This window comes from Hypanus sabinus, chromosome 2, assembly GCF_030144855.1.
Source record: "Hypanus sabinus isolate sHypSab1 chromosome 2, sHypSab1.hap1, whole genome shotgun sequence".
Lineage (NCBI taxonomy): Eukaryota > Metazoa > Chordata > Chondrichthyes > Myliobatiformes > Dasyatidae > Hypanus > Hypanus sabinus.
Window position 1 is genome coordinate 193,258,114 of NC_082707.1, and position 25,536 is coordinate 193,283,649.

At 47.7% G+C, this 25,536-nt stretch overlaps 1 long non-coding RNA gene across 1 annotated transcript in view; it reads left to right on the forward strand.

Moving 5' to 3' along the window:
• Positions 1–25,536, forward strand: part of LOC132389540 (uncharacterized) — a 149,713-nt gene that overhangs the window by 46,154 nt on the left and 78,023 nt on the right. The window lies entirely within an intron of this gene.

Consider the following 25,536-nt stretch of genomic DNA (forward strand, 5'->3'; position numbering starts at 1 on the left):
GCTCACCCCAGCACTCCTGACAACCGGCACTATTTATTGTTCTTGTTTAAAATCCATTTGTGGGATTACGGTGAGATGTCCAAGTTCATTTATTGTTGTATTTCTTTGGGTTATATAGTTATTCACATGTATGTTTGTGTAATCAGGGTATGTAATAACCAGCTGAATGGGTACTCTCCCTGGGTCAAGGCGCCTGATCTGTTTTTGTGCTTATCACAATTTAAATCTGGCAGTTGAGCTAAACGAGTTTCTCTCGTCTGTCATTATGGACCAAGTGCTTGTAACATTGGTATCAGGAGTGGGATAGGAAATTGACGACGAGATTGAAGAGCTATGACTTTGGATGGAGTGCCTTTAAACCCGGGGAGTACATTGAAGGACCGAGCTGTATGCCTCTCCTGCACCCCTGGGCCACACTCCCAAAGACAGGACACCAACCTGGGGACCAAAGATTGTTGCTTCCCAGGGAATCCTGATGAGCCAGGCATACCCAGGCTCCGCAATCCAGGGTACACGGCAGAGTGCATCAGCTGCCTTCCCCACGGCCTGGCCTGGGGAATTCAAGACGCTGCAGCCATGGGAAGATGGGAAAATGGGCAGGCACCACCGACACCACCGGAGAAAGGGGAAGACCGACAGGCCTCAGTAATTCACTCCGCAAGGTCCACTCTGAAGCTCCCCAAATGCAATGCTGCCAACCACCTGCAGCCCCACCTGGCACAAGTCAAACTTGTTGCATGGCACAATGGCTAGATCCCCACTAAGACAGTGGTGCACCTTGCCCTGGCGCTGGAGGGGGTGCCCTGCGGGCTCTTCTCAAACCAATGCCAGCTGGGCAGGCTGCTCTCGTAGCAGCGTTGGAGTGACCTTTCAGGTAAATGAGGGAAGAACTGGGCAGCAGACAACACCGTGTGGGAGAAACCCCGGGGCCGCTTGCAACAGACCTCTGTCACTGTGTTCAACGTGTCCACCCCAGTTCCCTGCAGCGGCTCAGGCGAGACATATACTAGACATCCATGGTGAAAGTGAGACTACTGGGGCCAGTGAACTTAACGTCATTGAAAAGGTCAAGTGTGTGTGATGTTTCATGGATGCAGGAAGGAAGGACTGAACCAGATGGGATAAAACAGAGTCGAAGTACATAGACACAAGTTAGGTGGGGCAGGAGTAGGCAGAAGCAATGGGTTTTCCTGGACAGACAGGTTTCAGGATCTTGGTTTGGAGGTAGAAATGGGAGGCGTGAGGTTGGTAGCAGTGGTTGGGAGATTCCCAGAGTTGATAAGGTCAGTGATGGTGCAGGTGACAATGGCCTGGTGCTCCACAGGGGTAAGTAAGAGGAGGTGTCTGAGAGTTTCCACCAGGCCTCAGGAAGATAGATGTCTGTCCACCTGACTACTATAGCACCCCCTTATCTGCAAGTTTGATGGTGAGGTTGGGATTAGTGTGAAGAGAGTGGAGAACAGTGCATTCAGAGGGAATGAGGTTAGAACTGGAGAGAGCAGTGTTAAAGTCATGACGGTTGATGTCTCGTTGGTAGTTAGCGATAAAATGATCACGAGCAGGTAGAAGACCAGAGCAGGATATCCAGGAAGAGGAGGAGGGTTGAAGACAGGAGGAGGAGTCGTCGATGCGGGCTGGATAGTCCTTGCCAAAGAAGTAGGCATGGAGACGGAGGCGGTGGAAGAAGAGTTCGGCGTCGTGGTGTGGTGTGGGCGCAGGGGTACAAAGGTGAGGCCCTTACTGAGGACAGAACACTCTGTATCAGAGAGGGGAAGGTCAGGTGGAATTGTGAAGACGGCACTGATGAGAGCTGGGATCAGAGTGGGGAAGAGGGTTGGTAATGTCTGAGGAGAGAGGAGAGTTAGGGTGTTCAGGGAAGATGCGGTGGGAGGAAGATGGAGGCTCCGTGGACCCAAGAGCTGACGGCGAGGCCTGAGAGACACAGGATTGCAGAGTGGTGGTGGAGGAAGGAGAGACTGGGGTTCCAGTGGCAGCCTGGATGTACTGTCAGTCAAGGTCCAAGCTGGAATCAGAGTTAGAGGTTGCACAGTTGGCAGTCTGGGGTAATTGGAATTGGCATTGACTGTGCTGGAATCCAGGATCTGAATCCACTCGGGATTGCCGGAACCGGTATGTGTCACCGGTATGGAGGTGTCCAGAGTCATCAGGGCCATGGATGGATTTGGAGAGGTTCATTATCTGGGGGCATCCAGTGGTATCAAAGTCCAAGGGAGCAACAGCTGGGATCATGGTCTCGGGCATCCAGGGCTGCCGGCTTTGGAGATGGCGGGTTCTGCAGGCAGCAGACTGGCGATTTTCCAATTCTTGCTGGATGCGAGGAAGGCGAAGAACTGACAATTGAAAGCATGGATCCAGTGGAGGATAAAGTATTGGAAAGGCTCATTGCATGCAGAGGAGAGAGAATCCTGGAGCTCTGGCAGCGACTCAGACAGGGCCATCACAACAGCCTTGGTTTATTTGTTTTCCTTTCTGCAAAAAATGAAGCTCCGTAGAAATAACCTCCATGTCCTCACATGGTTAAAAGGAAAAAGGAATTCTTGAGGTCGAAGTGACAGCTGAGGGAAACAGTCAGAGAATGATCTTGCTCAGGTTGACTAACTGAGAACCATTCACCTTCCCTCTCACCTATCACCTGCCAAATTGTACTCCTGCCCTTCCTCCCATCTTCTGATTCTGACTTCTGTCCCGTTCCTTTCCAGTCCTGATGAAGTGTCTTGGCCTGAAACATTGATTGTTTCTTCCCATCCACAGATGCTGCCAGACTTGCTGTCTTCCTCCAACATTTGTGTGTATGTTGCTTAAGTCTGGAGATGGCTTTATAGAAGATACAACTTGAAGCAAGATAAAGATATTTGTTTATTGGATCTTAATTACCTGTCTTATTGCAGATCATGATTGAACTCTTATAAAGCTTAGAAGCATTGGAAAGAATGAAGGCAGGAGAGCTAAAAGGAGGCATAAGGTTGTTCTAGCAGAAAAGGTGAAGGAGAATCTTTAGGGATTATACAGATTTATTAAGAGCAAAAGAATAACAAGAAACAAAATTGGTCCTCTGAAAGATGTGTAGTAATCTATGTATGGAGCCAAAAAGGGATGGGTGAGATACTAAATGGAATTTTTGCTTCTGTGTCTACTCGGGAGAAGAACATAGAGTCTAGAGCTGTGAGGCAAAGCAGCTGTGAGGTCATGGACTGTGTACAGATTACAGAGGAGGAGGTGTTTGCTGTCTTGAGGCAAATTAGGGTGGATTAATCTCCAAGGACTGACAATGTGCTCCCTCAGACCCTGTGTGAGGCTGGTACAGAAATTGCAGGGATATAACAGAGATATTTAAAACGAGAGAAAATCTGCAGCTGCTGGAATCCTTAGCCACAAGTGAAGTGCTGAAGCACTGGAGGGTGGCAACTGATGTTTCTTTGTTTACAAAACACTCTAAGAGTAACCCAGAAAATTATAGACCAGTGAGCCTGACATTAGTAGTGGGAAGGTATTCTATGGGACTGGATATATAAGTATTTTGAGAGACAGGAATTGATTGGGGATATGGCTTTGTTTGTTGTGGGACATGCCTAACAAATCTTACAGAGTTTTTTTCAGTAAGTTGCCAGGAAAGCTGATGAAGGCAAGGCAGTGGCTGTTATCTACAAGGACTTTAGCAAGATCCCACATGGGAGGTTCAGAATCAGAATCAGGGTAATTATCATGTATCATGAAATTAGCAGCAGCAGTTCAATGCAATATGTAACATAGAAGAAAAAAAATAGTAATAATAAATACATAAGTAAGTCAATTACAGTCTACAGGTTGGTCAAGAAGGTCCAGTTACTTGGCATTCAAATGAGGTAGAAGATTGGATTGGTCTTTGGTTTCACAGAGGAAGCAGGAGAGTGATAGTAGAGGGTTGCCTTTCTTACTGGAGACCTGTGACTGATAGTGTGCCACAGGGATCAGTTTTGGGTCCATTGTTGTTTGTGATCTACATCAATCATTTGGATGATAATGTGGTAAACTGGATCAGTAAATTTGTGGATGACACCAAGATTGGGGACATAGTGGATGACGAGGAAAGCTGTTAACGTTTGCAGCGAGATCTGCACCAGCTGGAAAAATAGGATTGAAAACGGCAGATGGAATTTAATGCAGACAAGTGTGAGGTTTTGCACCTTGGTGGGAAAACCCGAGTAGGTCTTACACGATGAATGGTAGGACTCTGAGGAGTGCAATCAAACAAAAGGATCTGGGAATACAAATCCATAATTCCTTGACAGTGACATCACAGGTAAATAAAGTAACAAAGAAAGCTTTTGGCATATTGACCTTCATAAATCGAGTTGAGAGACATATTGAAGTTGCATAAGATCTTGGTGAAGCCTAATTTTGAGTACCGTGTGCCCTTTTGGTTACTTATCTATAGAAAAGATGCCAATAAAATTGAAATAGTGTTGAGAAAATTTACAAGGATGTTGGCAGTACTTGAAGACCTGAGTCACAGAAACGGTTGAACAGGTTAGGATTTTACTCCCTAAAGCATAGGAGAATGAGGGGAGATTTGACAGAGGTACAGTATACAAAATTATGAGGGTTATAGATAGGGTAAATACTAGCAGACTTTTCCCACTGATGGTGGTTGCGGCTGGAACAGGAAGTCATAGGTTAAGTGTGAAAGGTTTCAAGGGGAACATGAGGTGGAACACATCACTCACAGGGTGGTGAGAATGTGGAAAGAGCTGCCAGCAGAAGTGGTGGATGTGGGTTTTCATTTCAACATTTAAGAGAAATTTGGATAGGTACATAGATGGGAGGGATATGGAGGGCTATGGAACTATGGACTGGGTGCAGGTTATTGGGCCTAAGCAGATCAAGAATTAGGCACAGAGTAGATGGGCTGAAGGGCCTGAATCTGTGCTGGAGGTTTCTATGAGTCTCTTATTCTGTTCCTAATATCACTACAACTCCAAGCCAAAATTAAAGTGGGGTTTATTGTCATCTGCATAAGTTCGTGTATGCACAGGTACAATAAAAAAGTTACTTGCCGCAACATTACAGGTGAATAGCATCATATAAGCTGCAGTCACAAGAAAACTATGAATTAAACACAGCTTAAATCCAATTTTACAGAAGAACTCATTTAGAACAACGATGTCCAAGGTACTGCTAAGTGAAAAGTGATCAAAGTGGTTATAGTGTTTCTAAACTGTACTTCTGCAAATTGTTTCAAGAAGTGAATTGTTGAAGGCTGTTCTAGAACCTGGTGATGTGGGACTACCTCCTGCTTGAGAGTAGCTGTGAATAGATGGTATGGCCCAGATCGTGGGAATTATTTATAATGGACAATGGCTTCTTGATACAGCGTGCCCTGTGAGTACAATTGATGACAAGGAGAGACATGCCCCCTATGTTTTGGGTTACATTTTATCAGAACTCCCAATTTATCAACTTCTACCTTCTTCAAATCTATCACTCTTTCTTCATTCTTCCTTCCAAGTTTTGTGACCTCAAGAAGTTTTCAACAGTTCTGCCAGGAATACATAAATGCAAGCTATAAATATATATCAAGAAAATTAGTGGGCATCGCACCAACCCTTGGGAGCAACATGCTGTACACTCTTTAGCCTGAAAAAAAAAACATTCCTCTCTCAAAGCTCATTTCATATCCTTGCTTCAGTAACCTTTTTAATGCAAGCTTTGCAACTTTGCTGATAAACCTATTATGTAGCACTTTGTCAAACACCTTCTGAAAGGTCACATACACAGCATCAAATGCAATGCAGTCATCAACTCTCGCAGTTAAAGATTCAATTAAGTTCGCCACACAATATTTATCTTTCATAGATTGGCTTGGAGTTTTCTTTATTAACCTACTCTGTCTAAGTAACTATCAATTTTGTCCAAATGTGTTTCTCGAATGGCTTCCTCAAGTTGGTCAACCTCACTAGCCTACGATTATTAGATAGATCCTTGCTTCCATATTTAAAGGGGAGCATGAAATTTGCTTTTCTCCAGTGCTCCCCTCTACCACAGGAATGCTGGACTATTGGCCCTTCCTTGGATCTATGTATAAAATCCTCTTTGGTTCCACCCCCTCAGTCCATGTCTTTATTTGTGTGCTGCTCTAGGCTTCTGGTTGCCACATTGTGGGAAGAATATGATTGCACTAGAGAGGTGTTGCACCATCAATAACTCTCAGAGATGTGAGGCGAGAGATTGGCTTTTATTAGCTGGAAGAGAGCAGTCAGCAGCAAGAGACCATCACACAACATCCTGGAGACTGAGGGAGGAGCAGTGCCGCCAATCGCCTTTATACAGGGGTCTGTGGGAGGAGCCACAGGAGCAGTCAGCGGGGGGGGGGGCATGTCCATACAGGTATATGTAGTTCACCACAAGAGGCTACTGAAGAACTAGGGAGGGAGCACTGCATTTATAAAGAGAGGCCGGATAGGCTGCCCTGACGAAGGGTCTCGGCCCGAAACATCGACAGTGCTTCTTATAGTTGCTGCCTGGCCTGCTGTGTTCCACCAGCATTTTGCATGTGTTGTTTGAATTTCCAGCATCTGCAGATTTCCTCGTGTTTGCTGGATAGGCTACATTGATTTTCCTTGCACAGAGGGGGCTGAAGTTAGATCTGATACAGGTAGACAATATTATGAGGGTAAGGTAAAGTTGATAGTAGGAAACATTCTTCATAGACAGAGAGATAGATACTTTATTGATCCCAAAGGAAATTGCAGTATCACAATAGCATTACGAGATCACAGATATATGAATATACAGATACTAGAAGAGAAGTAAGAAAGAATAAAAAAATAAGTGGCCTCAAGCAGTTTAAGGGGGGCGGGGGTGGGGGAGGTCATCACTTCTGTCTATAGGTTGACTCATTATAGAGCCTAATGGCTGAGGGTAAGAATGACCTCATAACCTCAGCCAAGGTAGCATGTAGAGGATGAGAGACATTGTACAGATGTCTCCGGATTTCTCAGACCAGGATTTTCCTCAGCGTCCTTTGTCATACAACAACCTCCCGTGTGCTCAGTTTGACTCCGATAACAGAGCCAGCCTTTCTAATCAGTTCATTGAGCCTGTTGGCATCATCCATGATGATCCCATTGCCCCAGCACACCACCGCATAGAAGATTGTACTGGTAGAACATATGAAGGAGGCAGAGGTGCATAAAATTAGAGGGCATGGGTGTAAGTTAAAGAGTGAAAAGTTTAGAGAGAGTCTGAAGAAGAACCTCTTTCATCCAGAGGTTGTTTGGAATCTGTACCACAGTCCCTGAGGGGATTGTGGAGATAGATTAACAAAATCTCTGATAATCTGGTACCTTTGGACCTTTAATATTGGATCAGGTAAATTGATATATATCACATGAAATTTGTTGTTTGATGGCAGCAGTGTAATGTGAAAGTACAAAATTACTTCAAATTATAAAAAGAAATGAATAGTGCAGAGAAGGGAATAATGAAGTAGAGTTGATGGACCTTCAGAAATCTGATGGCAGAGGGAAAAAGGTTGTTTCTGAATTGTTGACCGTGGGTCTTCAAACTCCTGAATGCTCTCCATTGTCCAGTGCCCAGATCAGCCCAAACGACAGTCCAGACCCTGTCAGTGAGCACACTCCCCACCAGAATCCAGACCATCGCACTGACCACACTCCCCACCACAGTCCGGACCATCACACTGACCACACTCCCCATCACAGTCCAGACCATCACACTGACCACACTCCCCACCACAGTCCGGACCATCACACTGACCACACTCCCCACCACAGTCCGGACCATCACACTGACCACACTCCCCATCACAGTGCAGACCATCACAAAGACCACACTCCCCACCACAGTCCAGACCATCACACTGACCACCCTCCCAACCACAGTCCGGACGATCACACTGACCACACACCCCACCACAGTCCAGACCATCACACTGACCACACTCCCCATCACAGTGCAGACCATCACACTGACCACACTCCCCACCACAGTCCAGACCATCACACTGACTACCCTCCCAAACACAGTCCGGACGATCACACTGACCACACACCCCAACACAGTCCAGACCATCACACTGACCACCCTCCCAACCACAGTCCGGACGATCACACTGACCACACACCCCACCATAGTCCAGACCATCACACTGACCACCCTCCCAACCACAGTCCGGACCATCACACTGACCCCCCACACTCCCCATCACAGTGCAGACCATCACACTGACCACAGTCTCCACCACAGTCCGGACGATCACATTGACCACACACCCCACCACAGTCCAGACCATCACACTGACCACACTCCCCATCACAGTCCGGACCATCACACTGACCACACTCCCCATCACAATCCAGACCATCACACTGACCACACTCCCCACCACAGTCCGGACCATCACACTGACCACACTCCCCACCACAGTCCAGACCATCACACTGACCACACTCCCCACCACAGTCCGGACCATCACACTGACCACACTCCCCACCACAGTCCAGACCATCACACTGACCACACTCCCCACCACAGTCCAGACCATCACACTGACCACACTCCCCACCACAGTCCGGACCATCACACTGACCACACACCCCACCACAGTCCGGACCATCACACTGACCACACTGCCCATCACAGTCCGGACCATCACACTGACCACATTCCCAACCACAGTCCGGACCATCACACTGACCACACTCCCCATCACAGTCCAGACCATCACACAGACCACACTCCCCATCACAGTCCAGACCATCACACTGACCACACACCACATCACAGTGCAGACCATCACACTGACCACCCTCCCCACCAGACCATCACACTGACCACACTCCCCACCAGAGACCAGACCATCACATTGACCACACTCCCCATCACAGTCTGGACCATCACACTGACCACACACCCCACCACAGTCCGGACCATCACATTGACCACACTCCCCACCACAGTCCGGACGATCACACTGACCACACACCCCACCACAGTCCAGACCATCACACTGACCACACACCCCACCACAGTCCAGACCATCACATTGACCACACTCCCCATCACAGTCTGGACCATCACACTGACCACACACCCCACCACAGTCCGGACCATCACACTGACCACACTCCCCATCACAGTCCAGACCATCACACTGACCACACTCCCCACCACAGTCCAGACCATCACACTGACCACACTGCCCATCACAGTCCGGACCATCACACTGACCACACTCCCCACCACAGTCCGGACCATCACACTGACCACACTCCCCATCACAGTCCGGACCATCACACTGACCACACTCCCCATCACAGTGCAGACCATCACACTGACCACACTCCCCACCACAGTCCGGACCATCACACTGACCACACTCCCCACCACAGTCTGGACCATCACACTGACCACATTCCCAACCACAGTCCGGACCATCACACTGACCACACTCCCCATCACAGTCCAGACCATCACACAGACCACACTCCCCATCACAGTCCAGACCATCACACAGACCACACTCCCCATCACAGTCCGGACCATCACACTGACCACACTCCCCATCACAGTCCAGACCATCACACAGACCACACTCCCCATCACAATGCAGACCATCACACTGACCACACTGCCCATCACAGTCCGAACCATCACACTGACCACATTCCCCATCACAGTCCGGACCATCACACTGACCACACTCCCCACCACAGTCCGGACCATCACACTGACCACACTCCCCACCACAGTCCGGACCATCACACTGACCACACTCCCCATCACAGTCCAGACCATCACACAGACCACACTCCCCACCACAGTCCGGACCATCACACTGACCACACTCCCCATCACAGTGCAGACCATCACACTGACCACACTCCCCACCACAATCCAGACCATCACACTGACCACACTCCCCACCACAGTCCGGACCATCACACTGACCACACTCCCCACCACAGTCCGGACCATCACACTGACCACACTCCCCACCACAGTCCAGACCATCACACTGACCACACTCCCCACCACAGTCCGGACCATCACACTGACCACACTCCCCACCACAGTCCAGACCATCACACTGACCACACTCCCCACCACAGTCCGGACCATCACACTGACCACACTCCCCACCACAGTCCAGACCATCACACTGACCACACTCCCCACCACAGTCCAGACCATCACACTGACCACACTCCCCACCACAGTCCGGACCATCACACTGACCACACACCCCACCACAGTCCGGACCATCACACTGACCACACTGCCCATCACAGTCCGGACCATCACACTGACCACATTCCCAACCACAGTCCGGACCATCACACTGACCACACTCCCCATCACAGTCCAGACCATCACACAGACCACACTCCCCATCACAGTCCAGACCATCACACTGACCACACACCACATCACAGTGCAGACCATCACACTGACCACCCTCCCCACCAGACCATCACACTGACCACACTCCCCACCAGAGACCAGACCATCACATTGACCACACTCCCCATCACAGTCTGGACCATCACACTGACCACACACCCCACCACAGTCCGGACCATCACATTGACCACACTCCCCACCACAGTCCGGACGATCACACTGACCACACACCCCACCACAGTCCAGACCATCACACTGACCACACACCCCACCACAGTCCAGACCATCACATTGACCACACTCCCCATCACAGTCTGGACCATCACACTGACCACACACCCCACCACAGTCCGGACCATCACACTGACCACACTCCCCATCACAGTCCAGACCATCACACTGACCACACTCCCCACCACAGTCCAGACCATCACACTGACCACACTGCCCATCACAGTCCGGACCATCACACTGACCACACTCCCCACCACAGTCCGGACCATCACACTGACCACACTCCCCATCACAGTCCGGACCATCACACTGACCACACTCCCCATCACAGTGCAGACCATCACACTGACCACACTCCCCACCACAGTCCGGACCATCACACTGACCACACTCCCCACCACAGTCTGGACCATCACACTGACCACATTCCCAACCACAGTCCGGACCATCACACTGACCACACTCCCCATCACAGTCCAGACCATCACACAGACCACACTCCCCATCACAGTCCAGACCATCACACAGACCACACTCCCCATCACAGTCCGGACCATCACACTGACCACACTCCCCATCACAGTCCAGACCATCACACAGACCACACTCCCCATCACAATGCAGACCATCACACTGACCACACTGCCCATCACAGTCCGAACCATCACACTGACCACATTCCCCATCACAGTCCGGACCATCACACTGACCACACTCCCCACCACAGTCCGGACCATCACACTGACCACACTCCCCACCACAGTCCGGACCATCACACTGACCACACTCCCCATCACAGTCCAGACCATCACACAGACCACACTCCCCACCACAGTCCGGACCATCACACTGACCACACTCCCCATCACAGTGCAGACCATCACACTGACCACACTCCCCATCACAATCCAGACCATCACACTGACCACACTCTCCACCACAGTCTGGACCATCACACTGACCACAGTCTCCACCACAGTGCAGACCATCACACTGACCACACTCCCCCCCACAGTCCGGACCATCACACTGACCACACTCCCCATCACAGTGCAGACCATCACACAGACCACACTCCCCACCACAGTCCGGACCATCACACAGACCACACTCCCCATCACAGTCCGGACCATCACACTGACCACACTCCCCATCACAATGCAGACCATCACACTGACCACACTCCCCATCACAGTGCAGACCATCACACAGACCACACTCCCCACCACAGTCCGGACCATCACACAGACCACACTCCCCATCACAGTCCGGACCATCACACTGACCACACTCCCCATCACAATGCAGACCATCACACTGACCACACTCCCCATCACAGTCCGGACCATCACACTGACCAAACTCCCCCATCACAGTCCAGACCATCACACTGACCGCACTCCCCATCACAGTCCAGACCATCACACTGACCACAGTCTCCACCACAGTCTGGACCATCACACTGACCACACTCCCCATCACAGTCCGGACCATCACACTGACCACACTGCCCACCACAGTCCGGTCCATCACACTGACCACACTCCCCATCACAGTCCAGACCATCACACTGACCACACTCCCCCATCACAGTCCAGACCATCACACTGACCACACTCCCCACCACAGTCTGGACCATCACACTGACCACACTCCCCACCACAGTCCGGACCATCACACTGACCACACTCCCCATCACAGTCCAGACCATCACACTGACAACGGTCCAGACCACAGTCTAGACCCTTTAATTGACCTCCACCCTACCATAGTCCAGACCCCTTCAGTGACCACATAAACCATTTGTTCTCTTGAACTTTGGACTAATGAGTGAGCATATTGCCAGACTATCAGATGCCAGATCAAGTCAAGTCAAGTCACTTTTATTGTCATTTCGACCACAGTACTGTGTACAGCTATGTACAGTACATAGTAAAAATGAGACAACATTTTTCAGGACCATGGTGTTACATGAAACAGTACCAAAACTAGACCGAACTATGTAGAAAACAACTTCGAGAAAAAAGAACAACAACTACACTAGACTACAGACCTACCCAGGACTGCTTAAAGTGCACAAAACAGTGCAGGCATTACAATAAATAATAAACAGGACAATAGGGCAGTAAGGTGTCAGTCCAGGCTCTGGGTATTGAGGAGTCTGATAGCTCGGGGGAAGAAACTGTTACATAGTCTGGTCGAGAGAGCCCGAATGCTTCGGTGCCTTTTCCCAGACGGCAGGAGGGAGAAGAGTTTGTATGAGGTGTGTGTGGATAATTAGAGCTTCACTGTGTCTCACAATATGTATATACCTGGAAAATTATTTTACTCACTAAAACATAGAAGACTACAGACCCAGTGCTGATAAGTATTATTAGTACAGGAAAGGTACTCTGGTCAGCATGGCTGAGGTGGTCCAAAGACTCCACATCTTGGCCTCCATTATGCTGGTTACCAATCTATTCCAAACTCTCTTCTTGCATCATCATTTCTTTTTTTGCTTCTTGTTGGATTTTTTCCAGATATGACCTGATTCTCACTTGTATGCTCAGTCTAACATCTGTCAACTGTGCCATTTCCCCGTCTTCTTGGCAGCTCTAGCTTTGAATGTCCCTCCATTCCTCTGCTGGGAATATAACGAGACTAGTTAAATCTGCTTTTTAAGGATTGATACTTTTTGATTAGCTTTTCTGTGGTGTCTTTTTACCCTGGAACACACAAGCACAATTGTTTAAGGTATATAATTTCAACCCTACCGCTCTCTACTCAGCAAACCAGGAAAGAGAAACAATATATCCGCAGTCCACCATTCTTCCTGTCTCAATAGTGACAGAGTTCCTCATATCCTTATTGCGGTGACTTCTACTTTACAAAAAGACCTCTCGACAACTTGATCGCCAAAAGAGCATCTTTATCTGGGACGGCAAATGGTATTTACAATACAGAGGCTTCCACGTACCTCATGCGGCCTGGGTGGAGGAACTATATACAATGCGTACTGGGAGTAAAAGAGCAGAAGTAAAGACCCCGCCAACTCCGGAACCGGCCTCTAGCTACCAACAGCTTCCCGATTAGTATTAACTTACTTTTAATAACACTCACATTACAACACTTCTCCCCCTTTAAAATCCAACATTCCCCAAATATAGAAGAACTGGGAAATAAAAACAGTGGTATCATTAGCAACAGGTTATCAATACAAAAACACCTAAAAAAACGTGGCAAATTCAACATTCAATCTAACAACAAAAGAAACTATCCATCAAAGATTCAGTCTGTCAAGAGATTTGCGAGGGTGCTGTGATCTACGCACTACCCCCGGTGACCCAGCAGGCACCCCTGGTGAGGATGTATCGGGTGGATCTACTGTTGGGGACATGAGAGGGGTCTGTGTGTCCGCGTGAGAATGTCCATCCTCTTCAGGGGACTCTGCCCCCTCTGCCAGTGCCCCCTCTGGCAAAGTCACTGGTGGACATGCTTTCCTGGTATGCATTAAGGGGTCATTGCTACTTAACTGTTTTGGACTACTGAGCTTTGAAATCGGTGGCAAGCTATTTTCAGCATTATTGGGATAAACGGCATCTGCAGGTTTGCCACCTAGGTTGGAACGCACTGAAGCAGGAACTTTGGTTCTTGAATCATCGTCGCAATCGTGGCTCAGAATAGACCCAATTGCAAATGTTTCATAGAGTTCCTTGTTATAACTTGGAACTATCTGGAGTTCAACAGCAGGAAATTGCAATGCGTTTCAAAAAACCTCTTGTGCTTGAACAAAGGTCTTGTCTGTTAAATCACAGTCATTGATTTTGATGATACATTCATTCTCCTGGAGCAGGTCCCCTCTTCTTGAACGGCTGTTCTCGTCAATACCACGAACACTCAGGCCAAGGAATCTTCCACTCAGCGCAGAGTTAAAAGGCACCACATGGATTCCCAGGGGGCCACCACCTCCAGAAAATTCTACTTTCTTGGTCAAATCACTTTGAGTGCTTTCTGGTGGTCCTGGAGGCTCTGTTCTTACATCGTCTGCAGGTGCCCCGTTTGCTATTGTTACGATTGGCCTCACATGCAGGTTCCTGTTAGTGGGATCATCAGGCTGAGATGCATCTTGCTGTAACTGGGCAGATGATACAAAGGATTGGTCACTGCTTTGCCGTACTAGAAGTGGCGTACTGGCTTTCAGTGCCAAGGGGGTAATTTCAATTGCTCCTGTGATAGGCTGAAGAGCCACAAGCTGTGCTGCGAGCTCACCCTCAAATGTGTCCAGACTATGCCTGTCACTCACATTGCCATCGGTGACTTCATCTGCACGCTGCACCTCATGCTCTTCCGCCATGTGTGCATATTCAAATTCATGCCAGTTGAGCCGGATTTTGCGAAGCCCACTGCCCTTAGCTATCACCAGCCTTCTGGCCCCCGGCCGAAATATCCACATATAACACCGCCAAAATGAGGTATGGGCAGCCCCGTATAGGTCCTGAGTTGGAGCTTAGATGGTCTGATGGGAGGCAGGTTGGATCCCCATGTCCTCCTCTAAGTCTCCTCACTAATGACCGATGCAGTAGCCCCTGAATCAATCTCGAACTTAATGTCCTTTCCCTTGACAGTGACTGTGGCATAATATGGTTCAGGTGGTCCCTCATCCGTTTCCACCCCAAACATGTTGTAGGCACACGCTGTCTCCTCGTCTGCTTCTCCTAGGTGATGTGTGGCTGCCTGAGTCTGTTGAGCTTTCCCCTGCCCAAGCTTAACCTTACCCTTTCTGCTCCTGCACCTTTTAACTAAATGTCCCTTCTTGTTACAAGCATGGCAGACAGTATCTTTGAATTTACAAACATTTGCATAGTGCGTTCCTCCACACCGAAAACATTCCACCCGCTTTTCCTGTCTACCAATCTCCCTCCTGACTTGGAGCTCTGCCGTCGACTGCGACCCCCCCCCCCCCCCCCACCCATATCCTTTCTGTATATCCTTGGCATTATTAGCAGCCAACTCCATGCCTTGAGCAATCTCTAGGGCTGTCTTGAAAGCCAACGGTGGGGTTTCCCCCAACAAGCGGCATTGTACAGCGTCACTATTAATGCCGCATACTAACCTATCACGGAGCATGTCATCCAACATGGCTCCGAAATCGCAATGTTCCAATACCTGCCAAAGCTCGGCCACAAAATCGCCCACAGACTGACCCGGCTTCCGGACACGGCTGTGAAACTTGAACCGTTGAACTATCGCCGAAGGCTTTGGATTGTGGTGGATCCCCAAGAGCTTGACCAGTTCGTCATATGGAATTTCTCCCGGTTTCCACGGAGTAGCTAAGTTCCGTATCAGCTTGTACGTCTTTGCCCCACACACACTCAGGAGAATAGAGCGCTTCTTAGCCTCCTCAGTAATTCCATTAGTACAGAAAAAGTGGCCCAACCTTTCCTCGTACTCCAGCCACTCCTCAAATTGCTCATCGAACACACTGACCATCCCACTCTCAGCTCCTGTTCTAAAATGGGGCTGACCCGTCCACAAAACCAGTTTACCTTGTCACCAAAAATATGTGGTGACTCTACTTTACAAAAAGACCACTCGACAACTTGATGACCAAAAGAGCATCTTTATCTGGGACGGCAAATGATATTTACAATACAGAGGCTTCCAGGTACCTAGTGCGGCATGGGTGGAGGAACTATATACAATGCATACTGGGAGTAAAAGAGCAGAAGTAAAGACCCCGCCAACTCCGGATCCCACCTCTAGCTACCAACAGCTTCCCGACTAGTATTAACTTACTTTTAATAATACTCACATTACAACACTTATCTACCGCCCCATCAGCCTCCACATCCAACACATTATCCTTCGCAACTTCCATCATCTCCAAAAGGACCCTACCACTAAACATATCTTTACATCCCCTAACTCCTCCCCCAACTTTCTGCTTCCCACAGGGATCGCTCCACTGTGATTCCCTTTGTTCATTTGCCCCTCCCCACTAATCTCTCACCCAGCACCTAACCCTTCAAGCGGCCTAAGTGCTGCACCTGCCCGTCCACCTCCTCCCTCACCTCCATTCAGGGCCCCAGATGTCCCAGGTGAGGTAGCGCTTCAGCTGCAGATCTGCTGGGGTCATAAATGTGTCTGGTACTTCCGATGTTGTCTCTTCTACATTGGTGAGAACCACTGTAAATTTGGGGAACTGCTTCGACAAGCACCTCCACTCCATCTGCCACAAACTACACTTCCCAGTGGCCAGACATTTTAATCCCCATTCCCATTCCAACGAGTCAGTCCGTGGCCTCCTCTTGTGACAAGATGAGGCCACCGTCTGGTTTGAACCATCAGAACAGAAAGGAGCAAATGCATGAGGGCAGAGACCATAGAAAAATGTTGGTTGTAGCCAGTAAGAAGATGACCCAGGTAAGTCAGGTGAACTTGACCTAATGGGATGGAGATAATCAGTTCAACAGAGGAACCGAGATCGGGACCACAAAGAACGCCTAGCCAGCCTAGAAGTGCTTTCCTGGGTAATACCTTTTCCCTTCATTGACTGTTCATGGAGGGTCAGAGAATTCTAGTGTGTGTGCACACAGGTAACAAGTTTGTGAACCCACATGCCTTTTAGTTGAGACAATAGAGGTTATTCATCGATAAATACAGATTCTGTCTGTCCCTCTCTGATCGTTGTTACAAAGAGGTAGATCCTTTAAACAGAATAGGCAAACTTCGATTTATTAAAATTTGTGTAGTGAATTTTGTAACCTAGTTCCAACGGTCAACATCCCCCTTCCTCTATTCCCCACTCTAATCTTTCAGCTCTTCTCATCTGCCTGTCACCTCCCACTGGGTCCCCTCTTCCTTCTCTTTCTCCTATAGTCCTTTCCTATCAAATTCTTATGTCTCCAGTCCTTGACCTTTCCCACCCACCTGGCTTTACTTATCACCTTTCAGCTAACCTCCTTCCCCTGTCCTCACCTTTTATTCTGACATCTCCTCCCTTCATTCACAGTCCTGAAGAAGAGTCTCAGGCTGAAGCATTGACTATCTGTTCATTTCCATAAATGCTGCCTGACCTGCTGATTTCTGCCAGCGTTTCTTGTGTGTTGCTTTGGATTTCTGGCATCTGCATACTTTCTTGTGATTCTAGTTGAAAATTCAGATTGAAGATCCTTTGAATATAACAGGTCTTTAACTCAAAGCCCTATTCCCCTTTCCACAGATCCTCCCTAACTTCCGGAGTGTTTCTGGTATTTTTTGTTTTTATTTAAAATCTTGAGAATTTACAGATTTTTTTCACCCCACAGAAATTGCACCTTCTCCAGTATTTTACTCAGAATTGTTTCTTAAATTTTTCCAATTCTTAACCTTAAGATAGAAAGATCATCAGTGCTCCCCATTGTCTGCTTGACCTTTCTTATCATAGGGAGCATGCACAAGAACTACAAACCCACTATTGCAACCCCAGATTATGTATCTGTGTGTCCTGACGAAGGGTCTCGGCCCAAAACATCGACAGCGCCTCTCCCTATCGATGCTGCCTGGCCTGCTGTGTTCTACCAGCATTTTGTGTGTGTTGTTGTTTGAATTTCCAGCATCTGCAGATTTCCTCGTGTTTGCTCTTATGTATCTGTATACAGTCTTCCACAGAATGTGGGTGCTGTTGACAAGGCTGGTATATATTCAAAGCCAGTTAAGAATCAGTCGTGCTGTTGTGGATCTGGAGTTACCTATAAGTCACAATAAATGAGGTTGGCAGATTCTACTCCCTTAAGGACTTTCTAAGTCAGATAAGTTTTTAATGACCAGTCTGGTAGTTTTACAGTCATGATTATTGATGTTATCTTTGTATTCCAGATTCATTTAATTTAATGAATTTACGTTTCCCAGTGACTACAGTGTAATTTGAACTCATGACAATAGTCATTAATTCAGGTCTTTGGATTAATAGCCTGGTAATGTAAATCATCCTAGTAATGGGTAAGTTACATTCGCTCTGTTTTTCTTACACTCTTCTGTACATTCCCATGAAAAGTACTCCATTTTTTAAGCATGGTGACACTTACACAATCCTTACTGATTTGATTTGATGAAAATAACACATTTCACTGTGTACTTCAATGTACTTCTGATAAATAACGCCAACATTTTTATCTTTTCCCAGTTTGGTGCTAAACAGGACATGCCCAGTAGTGTAATAAAATCTCTGTTTCTTACCGCTAAACATATGGATTCATTGCTTCACCTCTCAAGACTATTCTCCCCCTCCAGTACTATGATCAATACAACCACACCCCAACCTGTTATCTCCTCTCTTTCCAGTCCCATCTGTCTTACACTGTATCTATGCAGTGGACAAAGTTCAATACAACTCCGCCAAACACGGCTGTGAAAGGAGGAGGGTTAGATACAGTTCCAAGGACCTCATCCCTGGGAAAGGAAGGATCTTAGATAGTGGGCTACATCTGGGGATACCTTGAATGACTGGCACATGACAGTGAGCTGCTGTTGGTGGCCTACACCCCAGCAGGAGTGCCGGGTTTAAGTAAGTAAGTAATTAAGAATGTTCAATTAACACACACAAAATTCTGGAGGAACTCAGCAGGTCAAGCAGCATCTATGGAAAAAAGTACAGTCAATATTTCGGGCCTTCAGCAGGACTGGAGAGAAAAAGATGAGGAGTAGATTTAAAAGGTGGGGGAGGAGAGAGAGAAACACAAGGCCTTAGGTGACACCAGGAGGGGGAAAGATGAAGTAAAGAGCTGGGAATTTGATTGGTGAGAGAGATACAGGGCTGGAGAAGGGGGACTCCAATAGGAGAAGACAGAAGGCCATGGAAGAAAGAGAAGGACTGGGGGAGGAAGGGAGGTGATAAGCAGGTAAGGAGATCAGGTGAGAGAAGGAAAAGGGGAAGGGGAATGGTGAAGGAGAGGCATTACTGGAAGTTCAAGAAATTAATGTTCATGCCATCAGGTTGCAGGCTACCCGGACAGAGTATAAAGTGCTGTTCCTCCAACATGGAGTGACATATCAGAATGGGAATGGGAGGTAGAATTGAAATGGGTGGCCACTGGGAGATCCCGCCTCTTCTGGCAGACAGAGCGTAGGTGCTCGGTGCAACAGTCTCCCAGTCTACGTCTGGTCTCATCAATACACAGGAGGCCACACCAGGAGCACCAGACACAGTATACGACACCAACTGACTCACGGGTGAAGTGTCGCTTCACCTGGAAGGACTGTTTTGGGCCCTGAATGATAGTGAGGGAGGAGGTGTAGGGTCAGGTGTAGCACTTGTTTTGTTTGCAAGGATAAGTGCCAGGAAGGAGATCAGTGGGGAGGGATAGATGGACGAGGGAGTTATTATAGGGAGTGATCCCTACAAAAAGTAGAAAGTGGGGGGAGGGAACGATGTGCCTGGTGTGAGATCCTGTTGGAGATGGTGGAAGTTTTAGAGAATTATGTGCTGGACGAGGAGGCTGGCGGGGTGGTAAGTGATGACATGAGGAACCCTATCCCCGGTAGGGTGGTGGGAGATGCGTGTGAAATGGAAGAGATGCAGTGAGGGCAGTGTTGATGGTGGAGAAAAGGAAGCTCCTTTCTTTGAAAAAGGAGGACACCTTTTTTGTTCTAGAATGAAAAGCCTCATCCTGAGGACGGATGTGGCAGAGACAGAATTGAGAGAAGGGGGTGGCATTTTTACAAATAACAGAGTGGGACAAGGGATAGTCCAGGTAGCTGTGAGAGTCTGTGGGTTTATAAGAGACTGTTTATAGATGAGCTGTCTCCAGAGACAGAGACAGAGAGATTGATAAAGGGGAGGGAGGTGTTGAAATTGGACCAGGTAAATTTGAGGGCAGGGTGAAAGTTGGAGGCAAAGTTAATGAAGTTGAAGAGCTTGGCATGGGTGCAGGAAGCAGCACCAATGCAGTTGTCGATATAGCATAGGAAAAGTAGGGGATGGACACCATTGTAGGCTTGGAAAATGAGACTGTTCCATGTAGCCAACGAAAAAGCAGGCATAGCTGGGACCCATGCGAGTACCCTTGGCTGCACCTTTTGTTTGAAGGAATTGGGAGGAGCCAAAGGATAAATTATTAAGAGTGAAGACAAGTTCCCCTAGATGGAGAAGAGTGGTAGTGGAGGGGAAATGGTTGGGTCTGATGTCCAGAAAGAAACGGAGAGCTTTGAGTCCTCCCTGTTGGGTGATGGAAGTGTATAGGGATTGGACATCTGTAGTGAAAATAAGATGCCACTGCCACGAACCTTATAGTTCCCGCACCCCACATTTCTACCTCCAACTAAGATCCACAAGCCTGCCTGTCCAGGTAGACTCATTGTTTCAGCTTGTTCCTGCCCACTGAACTCGTATCCGCATACATCAACTCTGTCTTATCCCCCACTATTCAGTCCCTTTCTACTGGGGCAGGTCGGGGGGGGGGGGTGAATAAAACACACCCTCTGGATTTCTAAAATTCTCTTCCAGGAATGTTCAATACACAGACCCTACTTTGAGTGAGTTCTTTATCAAAATCCCTTGTCCCTGTTTGGACTTCGATTCACTAGTCTTATTTACCACACCAGGGCCTTTGTTTCATGCGGTTCTTTCTACATTTTGCTCAAGCTAGAGGTCAAAACGAGTATCAAGCTTATTCAGGCTCCGTTCTATTACTTTTCATCGCGAGGTTATCAGAAAAAAACAAGCACAACTTGCTGAGTCTGATGCTTTCTTTCTGCCAGCAAGCCCCAGGAAACGAAAAGCGCAGCGTTGCAGTCTGGCCAGAAAGGGGTGGCTTGGGCTGAAGGGTCAATCAGAAAGATGTGGAGCAGAGAGGGAGGAAAAAGGCAACTGAAGGACACCACTCAGGGTGTTGCAAATCTTACAGTGTTAGTCTGAAGCCATCCTCCCCCAGAATGAGTTAATTACCAGAATAACACTGTGGGGGAACCACTTGAGATGGCATTAGAAGGTGACAGAGGGTTTCAGGTTCCTTGATGTTGTGTCTAATGACCACTGGTCTTCTACTGATGTAGCCCATCCACTTCAAGGTTCAATATGCTGTGAGTTCAGACATGCTCTTCTGCACAACACTGTTGTAACGTGTGGTTATTTGAGTTACTGTCGCCTTCCTGTCTATTTGAACCAGTCTGGCCATTCTCCTCTGACCTCTCTCATTAACAAGGCCGTTTCGCCACAGATCTGTTGTTCACTGGATGTTTTTTGTTTTCCACACCCTTCTCTGTAAGACTTTCACACCATTCTCTCTAGAGACTGTTGTGCATGAAAATCCCAGGAGATCCACTGTTTCTGAGACACTCTGAGATTCTCTATGACTGTTCCCGGTGCAGGTTGATGTGAGTAGGCTGTTTAAATGGCTCGGCATGAAATGGATGGGCCAAAAGGCTTCTTTCTCTGCTGTACTTCTCTATGACTCGATGACTCAAACCGACTCAACAATCTTCCACTGTCAAAGTCATAGGATTGTCTGATTAGATATTTGCATTAAATAGCAGGAGGTACCTAATAAAATGGTCACTGAATGCCAGTGGGAAGACAGAGTGTGCGATTGAAGATTAGGAACCATCCAATTAACCCAGGCAACCTGTTCATATTCTATGTCTTCACAGTATGGTCCGGGTCAAATTTGACCCGGCCCAAGAATTCCCTCATAACAAGTGTCCATACCAAATTTTGAACCACAGATCTATTTAGAATGTATAAATAGCATATCTGACTTTAATAAGTGGGTGATTAATCCTTAATTAATGTTTCAGAGATCTACAATCCATTTCAATAGATTCGGGTCAAATTTGAGCCGGAACAGCCTCAATGTACAAAAATTTGTAGCACCTGTACAGAAGAATAAAATTTTTAAATATGATCAGTTTTGTACATTTTGGGTCACGTTAGGAAAAGTCATTGAATTTCAGCTAAAAAAAATGGTTTTTTGGGATGTTCTTACTGCTGTCAAATGTCAAAACAGGTCAAATTTGACCTGAACAGTATGTGAGGGTTAATTGGTGAAGCATCTTCAGGTTTCCAGCTGGATTGGGGTGATGTTAGACCTCAGGAATGGTAGAGCTGGGAATTGATGGCAGGAGCACAGAGGGTAAAGTTTGTGACAAAGGCTCCATCAGAACTCTCTGTCCTACCATCAAAACCCATATTCTAAAACAATTAAAGAGACGAATAAATGGATGAGTATGCCATGAGCAATGTAGCTAAACATGGACTAAAAAGCTGAATAAAAGATTTGCTTTATTTGTCACAAGCACATTGAAACATCAGAACAGTGAAATGCATCATTTGCATAAGCAACCAACATAGTGTGAGGAAGTGTTGGGGACAGTCTGCTAGTGTCATCATAGTTTGCCCATCATCATCATCATCATGTGCCGTGTGGTCTGACATGGACGATCTCAGACTCCATGACCATGATTGCCCCTCTACAGAAGTGGTTTGCCATTGCCTTATTCTGGGCAGTGTCTTTACAAGATGGGTGACCCCATCCATGATCAATACTCTTCAGAAATTGTCTGCCTGGTGTCAGTGGTCACATAACCAGGACTTGTGATGTGCATCAGCTGCTCATATGACCATCCCCTACCTCCTCCCATGGCTTAATCAGACCCTGATCAGGGGTAAGCAAGTGCCACATCTTGTTCAAGAGTGATCTACAGGCTGGTGAAGGGAAGGAGTGCCTTATGCCTCCCTTGGTAGAGCCATATCTCCACCCGGCCACCCAACCCGCTAACCCTAATCCATACATCTTTGTGTGAAGAAACTGGAGTACCTGGACGAATTCCACACGGTCACGGGGAGAGCATACAAACTCCTTACAGACAGCAGCAGGAATTGAACCCAGATCACTGTGCACTTGATGCACCATCAATAACTCACTCTGAGACGTAAAGGCGAGATATCGGCTTTTATTGACTGGAAGAAGGAACAAGCAGTGAGTGACCACCGTATTACATCCTGGAGATTGAGAGGCCAGGCTCAGGCCTTGATGACCTTAATACAAGGGTCTGTGGGAGGAGCCACAGGAGCAGTCAGCAGGGGGTGTGTCCAGACAGGTATATGTAGTTCACCACAGTGCTATAAAGTGTTACACTAACCGTGTCACCCTACTTACAGTGTGCTACCATGTCACCCTGTGGAGATGAACTGAGAACTATTACTCCTGGAGTCAGCATTTAGAAGTGGTGTCATCTAAAATCATTCACTGAAGATCATTTTCCGCTGACGTCTCTCGTAGCATCACTCTGAACTTGACACCACATCGGCCACTGAGGACTATCAAGGAGCTTTGGAAAAAGTGTAATCAATATAGAAACGGAGTGTGGAACTCCACAGGATGGAGTCACTTTCACAGAAAGGAAAATGGTTGCAGTTGCTGGAGGTTAATTGGTGGTTTCTCGGGGTAATATCCTGGGACCAACTATCTTTAGCTGCTTCATCAACAACAAGGCAAGGCAAAGAGCAGTTAATGCACGATGCACTTTATTTGCATGGATTATAACATCTTTATCCTTCTGTGGGATTATGTATATTGTGTCCAACTTCAAGGGTGGTAATTTTGTCTAACAGGAGATAAATGATGTAAATCCACCACCACCAACCTCTCTGACCCCCATCCCTAATACTTGCTCCTGCCCAACCACACAGTGGCATTTATACATTCATTCCATGCCATTCATGGAGTTCACTCCCATGTTGGCTCTTGCTCTCGTTTGGCATGTGGGACTTTAGTTGGGCTATTCACCTTGACTTGCCTGCTTGAAATTGGAGCTGCTCTTGATAAGTTTGTCCACCTTAGTACTTATGAGGTAGAGAGGAAAATAAACTGCTGCTGCTGTACATCTGCAGTTCTGAACATTGTCCTTTGAAGCTGGTTATCGCTATTCTTTTACACCGTTCACTGAATGATATTCTGCTCAGCGGCTCACCACAGGGCACTGTTTGGGGAATTCATTCAGCAAAGGCTTTGCTCCATTATTTCATTCACAGCAGTGTTGTCATCTGAAATAATTCACTGAATACTATTTTCCACTGACGTCTCTCCCAGCAAAGCTCTGAACTTGACACCACATCAGCCACTGAGGATTACTCTATTCCAATATCACAAACTGGCGGCACTGTCATCACCCACTCAGGGTCACAGTCCGCTGACAGCGCCTGCTGAAAGACATTGTTTCTTGATATCGCCTGCAACTTTACAGTATCTTACACTGTAAAGTTAAAGATCAGTCCCTCTGACATTATCAAAGTGAAAGTCATTACCATCTGATACCACCTACTAAAGGTCACGCTCTCTGATATCATTCACTAATGGAAACTGTCCTTAGACCTTACTTACTGCTGAAGCTGACAGCACACACAAATGGGTCTGCCCTCTGGCATTGTCCACCGATACTCTCCGTCCTCTGACATAACCTACTGGTGTCCTCTGCCCTCTGACATCATACACTGATGGGCTCTGCATTCTGACATTGCCCACTGATAGGCAGTGCCCTCTGACATCACCCACTGATGGACAGTGTCATCTAATATCACACACTGATGGACAGTGTCCCCTGACATCACACACTGATGGACAGTGTCTTCTGACATCACCCACTGATGGACAGTGTCCCCTGACATCACCCACTGATGGACAGTGTCCCCTGACATCACACACCGATGGACAGTGTCCGCTAACATCACCCACTGATGGGCAGTGTCCTCTGACATCACACACTGATGGACAGTGTCAGCTAACATCACCCACTGATGGGCAGTGTCCCCTGACAACACACTGATGGACAGTGTCCGCTAACATCACCCACTGATGGGCAGTGTCCCCTGACAACACGCTGATGGACAGTGTCCCCTGACAACACACTGATGGGCAGTGTCCC